The sequence below is a fragment of the Spinacia oleracea genome, chromosome 5, assembly GCF_020520425.1.
Source record: "Spinacia oleracea cultivar Varoflay chromosome 5, BTI_SOV_V1, whole genome shotgun sequence".
Classification (NCBI taxonomy): domain Eukaryota; kingdom Viridiplantae; phylum Streptophyta; class Magnoliopsida; order Caryophyllales; family Amaranthaceae; genus Spinacia; species Spinacia oleracea.
The window spans coordinates 46,984,695-46,993,279 of NC_079491.1; the positions used below are offsets into that span (position 1 = coordinate 46,984,695).

Here is an 8,585-nt window from a genome sequence, read left to right on the forward strand (position 1 = left end):
TCGATAGAGCTCCTACATTCCTGTGCGTAATGACCTTGCACCCCACAACTATCACAGACATTGGCAAATTGGGCACTCATTGCAGCGACACTAGCATGTTGGATGGATTGAGAAGATGCAGTTTGCATATTATCAAGTTTGTGATGTAGGGCAGTTAGCTGAGCAGTAAGTTGTTTAATAGAATTCATCTCATGCTAACACCCCGGTCAGCAAAGCCTCTCGGATTCCCATATTGGGCACTATGAATGGCCATCTCCTCAATCACCTCCAAAGCTCTAGGAACATGGAGTTGCATAAATCTCCCACTAGCAGCAGAATCTAGAATAAGTCTAGACTCGTTACCCAGACCGTTGTAAAATTTTTAGATCAAGAACCAGTCACTCAAACCGAGGTGTGGGCACTCTCTTTGCAGATCCTTGAACCTTTCCCAGACTTCAAACAAGCTCTCGTCTGCCTGTTGGGTAATGGAAATTATCTGACCCCTCAGACGAGATGTCTTCTCAGGTGGGAAGTATTTCACATAGAAAGCAAGAGCCAAAAAATCCCAATCGGTGATTTTCATAGCTGCTCGATTGAGCCCGTTAATCCATAGCTTTGAAGGAAATAATTCCCTTGGTCCTAGTATGTATTTAATATTAAGTCTAATAAATGCGGTTCAGTATTAATTGACAAGTTAATAATTCAGTGAGATCAAGTGAGCTCAATGCCTAGCTAGAGGCCGCTTCAGTTCAAGTGGAATTAATGATATTAATCCACAGCTTACTCTTGACTAAACCCGTAGGGTCACACAAATAGTACGTAAACGGATCAAGTATTTAATGGCATTAAATACTCCATCTATGGATATTCGGAATCGACGGATCTTGGTTTCAGTGGAAGCTGAGATCGTCATAAGCAAGAAATGAATACTCCGGAAACGATGATATTGCCGGAAACGGAAATATGGATCGTATCGGAAATATGAATATTATCCAAGTCGTAGATGTTGCCGGAAACGGAAACATGGTACGTATCGGAAAATATTATTGGAAATGGAATATTGCCGGAATCGGAAATATTGCCGGAAACGGAAATATTGTCAGAATCGGAAATATTATCGGAATCGGAAAATAATTCCGGAAACGGAAATATTAAATATTTGTTCGAAACGGAAATTAATTCCGGAATCGGAAATATTAAATATTGGTCGTATCGGAAATGAATTCCGGAACTGGGAATTTAATCGGAAGCGCATCGTACGAATTAGCATCGGACGAGGCTTGCCAGACGAAGGCCCAACACGAAGCCAGGCCCGCGCCCAGCAAGCCAAGCGCCCAACACGAAGGCCACAGCCTCGCCAGGCCCAGCAAGGCCGTAGGCGCGCGCGCTGGAGCGTATGCTCGTGGGCTGCGAGGCAGCGCCCACTCGTGTTGGCCGCAAGGCCTGCGCGGGTGCGTGCGTCCCTCGTGGTCGTGCGACACTCGTGTTCGTAACGAATCCTAATCCTATCGGAATTCGTGCAATGATTAAATCCTAATCCTAATAGATTAAATTTATTATTTAGAGTTCAAATAGGATTCTAATTAATAAATCCATATCCTAGTAGGATTATAATTCCTTTTCATAAACTCTATAAATATAGGCCTAGGGTCACATATTTAACAGACAATTATTGAAGTATTCAAGGTAAGATTTTTAAGCAAAAATCAGCCAAACACTTGCACCCAAATAGCCGAAAATCTAAGGAACCTTAAGGGCGATTCTAGTTGGTCAAGCTTAAGGCGGATCCGGACGTGCTGTGGACTATCTACGGAGGGACGACACTTGGAGTCCTAAAGACTTGTTCTTGTTCGATTCGGGCGCAGCTAGGGAGGGCACGCTACAAAGTGTATGCATCTGAATTATGCTAAATGATTATGTGTTAATAATATGTTTCCTGGCTTTATGGTTTTCCACATGATTTATGTTTATTCATATGTATCATAACCTAACAGTGGTATCATGAGCCTCTTATTATTTTCATAATCTAAATTTCATGAACATGGTTAAATTTTACAAATTTGCAAAGAATTAAAGGGGTGATTAATTTTCGTAATTAGTTGCAAATTGCGTTTATTTAATTATATGTACCCAGTTTTTCGGCAGTTTCTTCGTTACTCATCCAAATCGAGTGATTTTTGTGTCAATTCCGCATGTAAAAGGAATTCTAAAATTTTGACAAAAAGAGTTTTTTTCGGCCGAACCCAGAATTCTCAAATTCGAAGCCTAACTATGACTTTTCAGAGGTTTTAGTTTTTCGAACGCAAAAGTTTGTAAATTTAAGATGTTAAATTGCATATTTGCGATTCTTGTTGATAAATCTTGAGTTTTTGATTGACCTACAATATATATGTTTAACTATTTTGAATGCCTAGACTTGTTAATTATACAACCTAATTTGTAATTATTATTAATTTGTTGAAATTCGTATAATTTAGAATTGATTTGATTTTCATGATTAATTAATAATTTAATTAGGTACCAATGATTAAAATCCACCATGAAAATTGTTAATTTATGTTAAATTTTAAATTTTTTATGACCTAGATTTGAATCCATGTTAATCGGAATTTAATTGATTAATAAATTTTCGATTTTTCGCCCTAAAATTATGAAATTAATATGATTTATTAATTTGTCATTAATTTTAAATTAAAATTTTTAATTTTTATGCAATTCGCTCATAAAACTTGCACGCACAAAGCAATGGACGCTACGTGTTACCCTTAAGGGGTGTTGTATAGTGCGGGCATGCGACGACGAGCAAGGGAGCTCGTCGCCCATGCGGTACGATGCAACGAGCAAGAGCCATGGCACACGAGCATAAGGCAACACGATGCCCTGTGTCGAGTGTTGTGCGCATATGGGCGAGTGGGCAAGGGCGAAGGGCCAAGGCGCAAGCCATCGGGCAGACGCGTGTGGGCAGCAAGCGTGCTGCACCACAGCGCGCGCTGCCACGCCCAGCAAGCAAGCAGGCGCGACGAGCGAGCGGGCGCAGGCAGCGTGGCCTGCACTGCTGCGTTGCGTGTGGCCTGCTTGCGTATTGCTATACGAACAGTCGAGGGGCTCTAAGCCTCGTGCACTCGATGGGGCTTGGGCGCAAGCACAAGTGCCTCGTCGTGTTACGATTGAGTCGTTCTTAAATTTAATATTGAATTTTCAGTTCGGAAACGTTTTAATTAATTTTAAAATTAATAATTTAAATTCTTTTCTCGGGTTTTAATTTTGAATATTATAATTATTATAAATTCTATTTATACTAATTATTTTACTAAAATTAAGCCTTGAATTAATTTAAATTCATTTAATTCAACTGAAAATAAATTAAATAAAATGGATTCAATTATAAATTTATATGAGCTTTAAATTTTAATTAAATTTGTATGTTTCCAGTTAGACTAGAAATACATTTTTATGTTTAAAATTAGTAAAGCATATGAATTTATTGATTTAAGTGGGAGCAATTTTTGTCATAAACTCTTGATTAGGTCTACAAATCCTTTAAGGTTAAACAACTTGATTAGAATTAATAAGGACTGAATAATTGGTAGATTATTGGTGCCCTTGATTAATTGTTGCAAATATTTATGTGATGCATAACGTGTTTTACTAACCAACTATGTGGGCCATTCATGATAATGAATGGGTGAATGGTATATATTGTATATGTACTGTTTTGCAGGTTATGAAATGACTAGTATGGCCCAAATAGGATAGAAAATATGGTCTGCGTACCATTAATTTGAATGTAATTGGTCTAAATCACCAAATTTGTTTTTCAATTCAAATATGGTATGCGTACCATCAAATAGTTGTAATTAGTTTAATTATAGCTTATCCTATTTGAAGAAAATGGCGCCTCCCACGGAGATTTTCAAGACGGACTTTGAAGTTGAAGCTTCAAGATGAAGTCGGGCCATACTAGATCACATTTATCTTATGCATGCTTTAAGTTATTTATTTCTTTTAAATATGTCTTAAATATGCATGAGATCGAAGCTTGATTATGTTGCATGATTAAGGATTTTAGTTCACTTAAAATCTAACCAACATAGTAAGAGCCTTAAGTTCCAAACTTAAAAATTGAGTTAAAAGGTGCCATGCCAAAATAACACTTATTGGATATCCTTTTTCCATCGATCTTAGTAATAGTTTTCCGCCATAGCGAGGTGTTACTTATCGATACTAAAGGGGTAAGGTACACAAATAATTGTGAGTACATGTTAGTTTTGGTGAAACTCAACGATATAAGTAAGGAGTCCTTTTATGTCGTGGCAAAATCGATAGGTTTACCTAATAAGTTCTTAAACGTACCTATTGTAGACACCTACTTTTGTCCCTGTTCCCGCAAGGGAAAGGTTCGATGATGAAGACGTAAAAACTCCACTTGACAACGCGTCTCCTATAAAATAAAAGAATCTCGATTCCCCATTTCATTTCACCCGAAACCTGCTATTTATGGAAACCTGCTAAAAATAGTAAGTTGCCGTAAAAGGTAGCTTCTAAAAGTGGCAAATCATAAAGGATAGAAACCTGTCAGAATTAGGTGTTGCATTCTAACATAAATCCTAAATGAGATAGAAAACCGCGAGAATCCTATTCCTAATAGGATTCGGAAATAGGAGTTACGTATTAATTAAAATCCTAACGAACCTAGAGTTCGTAACGGGCCCAGACGCATTCCGTCATAAAATTGATACGCGCTAAAAGACTCGAATTAATCTCAAACTCTACGGATTTCAGGAATCTGAATCTGACTAAAGAAAACTGCCCAGACCCTATTTTCAACGCCTGGCTCAGCGCGCCGAAATCTTCGGCGCCCAGGCCTGGGCGCTGAAAATACCTGGGTACGTGTTTTTTCCTAATTCTTTGTGGATTAGAACTCTGCAATTCTATCTTTCCACGAACTCTTCCCTATAAATAGGCCCCTAATTTCGACGTGAAAACGGACAACAACACACAATTATATTCTGAGTATTGACTCCAACCCTTAGCCTAAGCCTCTCGCTGCGAAACTGTTCACGCGTTCTGTCGCAATCGATCCATAAATCGAACAGAACGTATCCTGTCCCATAATTGAGATTCGTTAAATAAAAAGGAGAAATAGCAAAGTCAAAGTGGTTAGTTTTCTGAGAACCGTGACGCACCTCTCAAGGGTGCGTCGTAATGTGTCCCTTTTCGATGATTTAACTGCTTTCCTCGCCCTTTTTATGAACTATTAAACTAACCTAATCTGATTGTTCTATCACGCCTAACAAATATAATATTTTTGGGAAATCGGATTATCATGCTAGGTCCCTTAATGCTACTTAAATCAGATAATCACGATCGAATTAGTGTTATATGTTGCATATTGCTAAAATCAACTCAGATTAGTTTAATAGTTAACGCATGTCCCTTCAATTATTTATGCTGAGCTAGTAAGGATATCCTGCCTCTGGAGTTATCGACGAGCGAATTACTTCTCTCGGTAGTTACAGTCCCCCGAACCCTCAATCTCTACCTTGCGGGTGTATATTGAGAGATCCCCACACCAGGGATCACAAGGTAACCTACGGCCGTCGTGGTCAAACATAATTGCACTCCCTTTATGTCACGATAACCGGGTTTTGTCAGTTTTTCTCATTGTCGTTAAAAACTGAATGGCGACTCCTATATTACTAGTCAATTGGGTGTATACTCACAGGAAATCCAATTACACTTGATTGAATAAAAGAATTGTCACACCCACGAGGGACAAGGTCACGCATTAGCCTCGCGCTTTTTCGACCCCCTCACAGTGGCGACTCCGCTGGGGATAGTGAAGGAAATACTCGTGCTTGTAGGTAATCAAAATAGCCGAAGGGTGAAACGATCCTACCCCGCGTTTATTTCCCCATCAAGTTGGGACGACTTGAAAATCAGCATATTAATGTGAACGGGCAGAACATCATAACGAATCTCGGCTCCCTCGGGAGTTGGGACTAAGGATACCTTTTTTCGCCAATAGGGGGGTGCATACGCCGCGCATGTTTCCCACTCGGTACTTGTGCAGGTAGTACACCTATCCCGAACCCAATCGCTCGCCCATTAGGTCCCTCTCGCCTGCATGCCCCCTTGGCTTGCACTTGCGGGTTGGCCTTTTGAGCGAAATTCGTCTGTTGAAGACACTACCTCGACCGGGGCATGTGTTGGATCTACGATAGAAGCGGTACCAAGCCAGGCGCAGATAAACTACCCATAGAAGCCTATCATAAACTACGTGACATATTTGATTTTCAAATCCATGTTTGTAATGTAGTTATGTGTAGAGAAATATGTGATTGTGTGTGACAAACTATCCTAGAAAACTAACGACCTCAAAAAAAACTGCCCAAACATTCATAGACTAATTTACCAAAGAGTTATATCAAAACACGTGTTCCGCAAACCCGAATGATCGCCACAAAATAAGCGACGCTCGGGATGGCCTGTAACGAATCCCACAAACGCTGTTACGCGTAAAGGACGTTACTAGGCAAGCACGCAAGTCGAAGTCGCATAAACAGAAGACAGAAAACGAGAACCAGCCAGGGACGCATTTTCAAGGCCCCTGGCTGGGCGCCAGATTTTCTCAAGCCCCTAGCTGGGCGCTGAAGTTGCTGCCTGGCCTTCTGGTCAGGCGCAGCAGCCTCGGTGCCCGAGCGAAAGGAAAATACGTAGCGCAAAAAAAAAATGTTCATCAAAAGAATTGCTACGAGGGCGTAAGAAAAACACTCGATTTCAAAAAGCGACTCGTGAAAAATTAATAACTCTTTGTGTCGTTGTTGGGCCTCCTACGACGGCAATGCTCGGCATCGAAACCGAACATGCTAATAACTATGAATGTCACACGGGCAAGTGTTTCGAAAATCCAAAGAATGACCAAAAAAAAAAACACAACCAAAAAGTGTACCGACAGAAGAAAGAGCGAAAAAAAAAAACCAATTTAGAGAGTCGAAGTCTAGACTAAGTAATGCTTGAAACTTTGGGAACCTAAACTTTAGCTTATCTTATGCCTAGGACTGGTCCTGCCACTTGGTGCCGATCAGGGAATCAACGGCTAGTGCGTCTCGAAGATACATCGCCAACACCAGGTTTAGTAACTCCAAGCTCCGTCCGTCGTCCCTCATTTCAAGGATCTCCGCTTCCCCAACCTCGATTCGCACCTCCAAACATGTCCATCGAAGATTTGCGAGACCAGATGGTCCAAATGACCCAACTGAAAATGGAAAACGAAGCCTTAGCGGCCGCGCAAGCCAAAAATGACCTCGAAAACGAGAAGAGGATTGAAAAAATGGTCCTACAGCAAACCATGGGGAGAAAATACTTCTCCCTCGAGCCTGAACCTTTTCCTGGCAAATTACCAGAAAAGTTCAGTTCATCTGACTTACCAAAGTTCAAGGCCACAGACAACCCCCGTGATCATCTACTGAGCTTTGTGAATACCATGAACTTGAAAGGCGTGGACAAGTCCATGTACTTAACTGCCTTTCCTTTGTCCTTGGAACCTGTGCCGCTCAAATGGTACTATCACCAGGACCCTAAGCTCTTCCCCACTTGGGAAGACTTTGTCAATGTCCTCATCAAGCAATACTCGTCGAACATGGATTTCCAAGTCACCATGCGCGAGCTGGAAGTTCTCTTCCAAAAGAAAAATGAGGGTTTCACAACCTACTTTGCTAGATGGAGGGACCAGGCGGCCCAGCTAATCAATAGGCCTCCCGAAACAGAATTGGTCCAAAAATTCATTGACAACCTGGACTCGGCTTACAGACAACACCTTAGGTACCTGGGACTCGATACTTTCAAAAGAGTTTATGATGTGGGAATAAAGATCGAGGACGACCTCGCCAAAACCATACAGAGCAAACCCACATATAAGACCAACACCTATGATCGGGGTAACACATCCCAAGCCCAAGAAGTCCATGCTGTAGAAGAGGCTCCCGCCCGAAGAAACCCTGTAAGATGGGTCCGAGACCAAAAGTTTGCCCCACTCGGGTCAACTTTGGTACAAGCCTTTGAAAGACTAACCAATCAAGGAAAGTTGAGACCTATAGGCCCCACCCGTGACCCTCCTGTCAAAAACAAATATTGGGTCGAAGGTACTTACTGCATATTCCATCAAGGAAATGGGCATGACACTGAAAACTGCTGGTCTCTAAAACATACGATCCAGGACATGATAGAGGATGAAGTGATACCTCTCCCTAACGTTGGCAAACCCAACAACAACAAGAGCCCACTTGGCTCTTGTCACATCTCTCTCGACCAACCAGAGAATTTCGACCCCACGGTGTATATTACACCTCAAGGTGCACCACTCGCTGTGGTCCCTATGGATCGAATCGAGAGGGAAGTGTGCGGTGTGTGGAACGATGATGCTGAAGATATTTACCTATCTCAAGTCTCGGGCCAGGACCTCTTCACTGAAACTTGGTCCGGGTATGCTCTCATTGACACCACCCCTCAGGAGCCCGAGGTCGACAACCTCACCCGATCCGGAAGGATATACCAACCGGATATTCACCCACCTCCTATGGACGACATCCCGGTCAGGCAAACTC

At 41.6% G+C, this 8,585-nt stretch overlaps 1 non-coding gene across 1 annotated transcript; it reads left to right on the forward strand.

Moving 5' to 3' along the window:
- Positions 1-384: 384 nt before the first annotated feature.
- LOC130462259 (small nucleolar RNA R71) lies at positions 385-490 on the forward strand. Its single transcript, XR_008922359.1, has one exon. It is a non-coding gene; the product is annotated as a small nucleolar RNA R71 (small nucleolar RNA).
- The last annotated feature ends 8,095 nt before the right edge of the window (positions 491-8,585 follow it).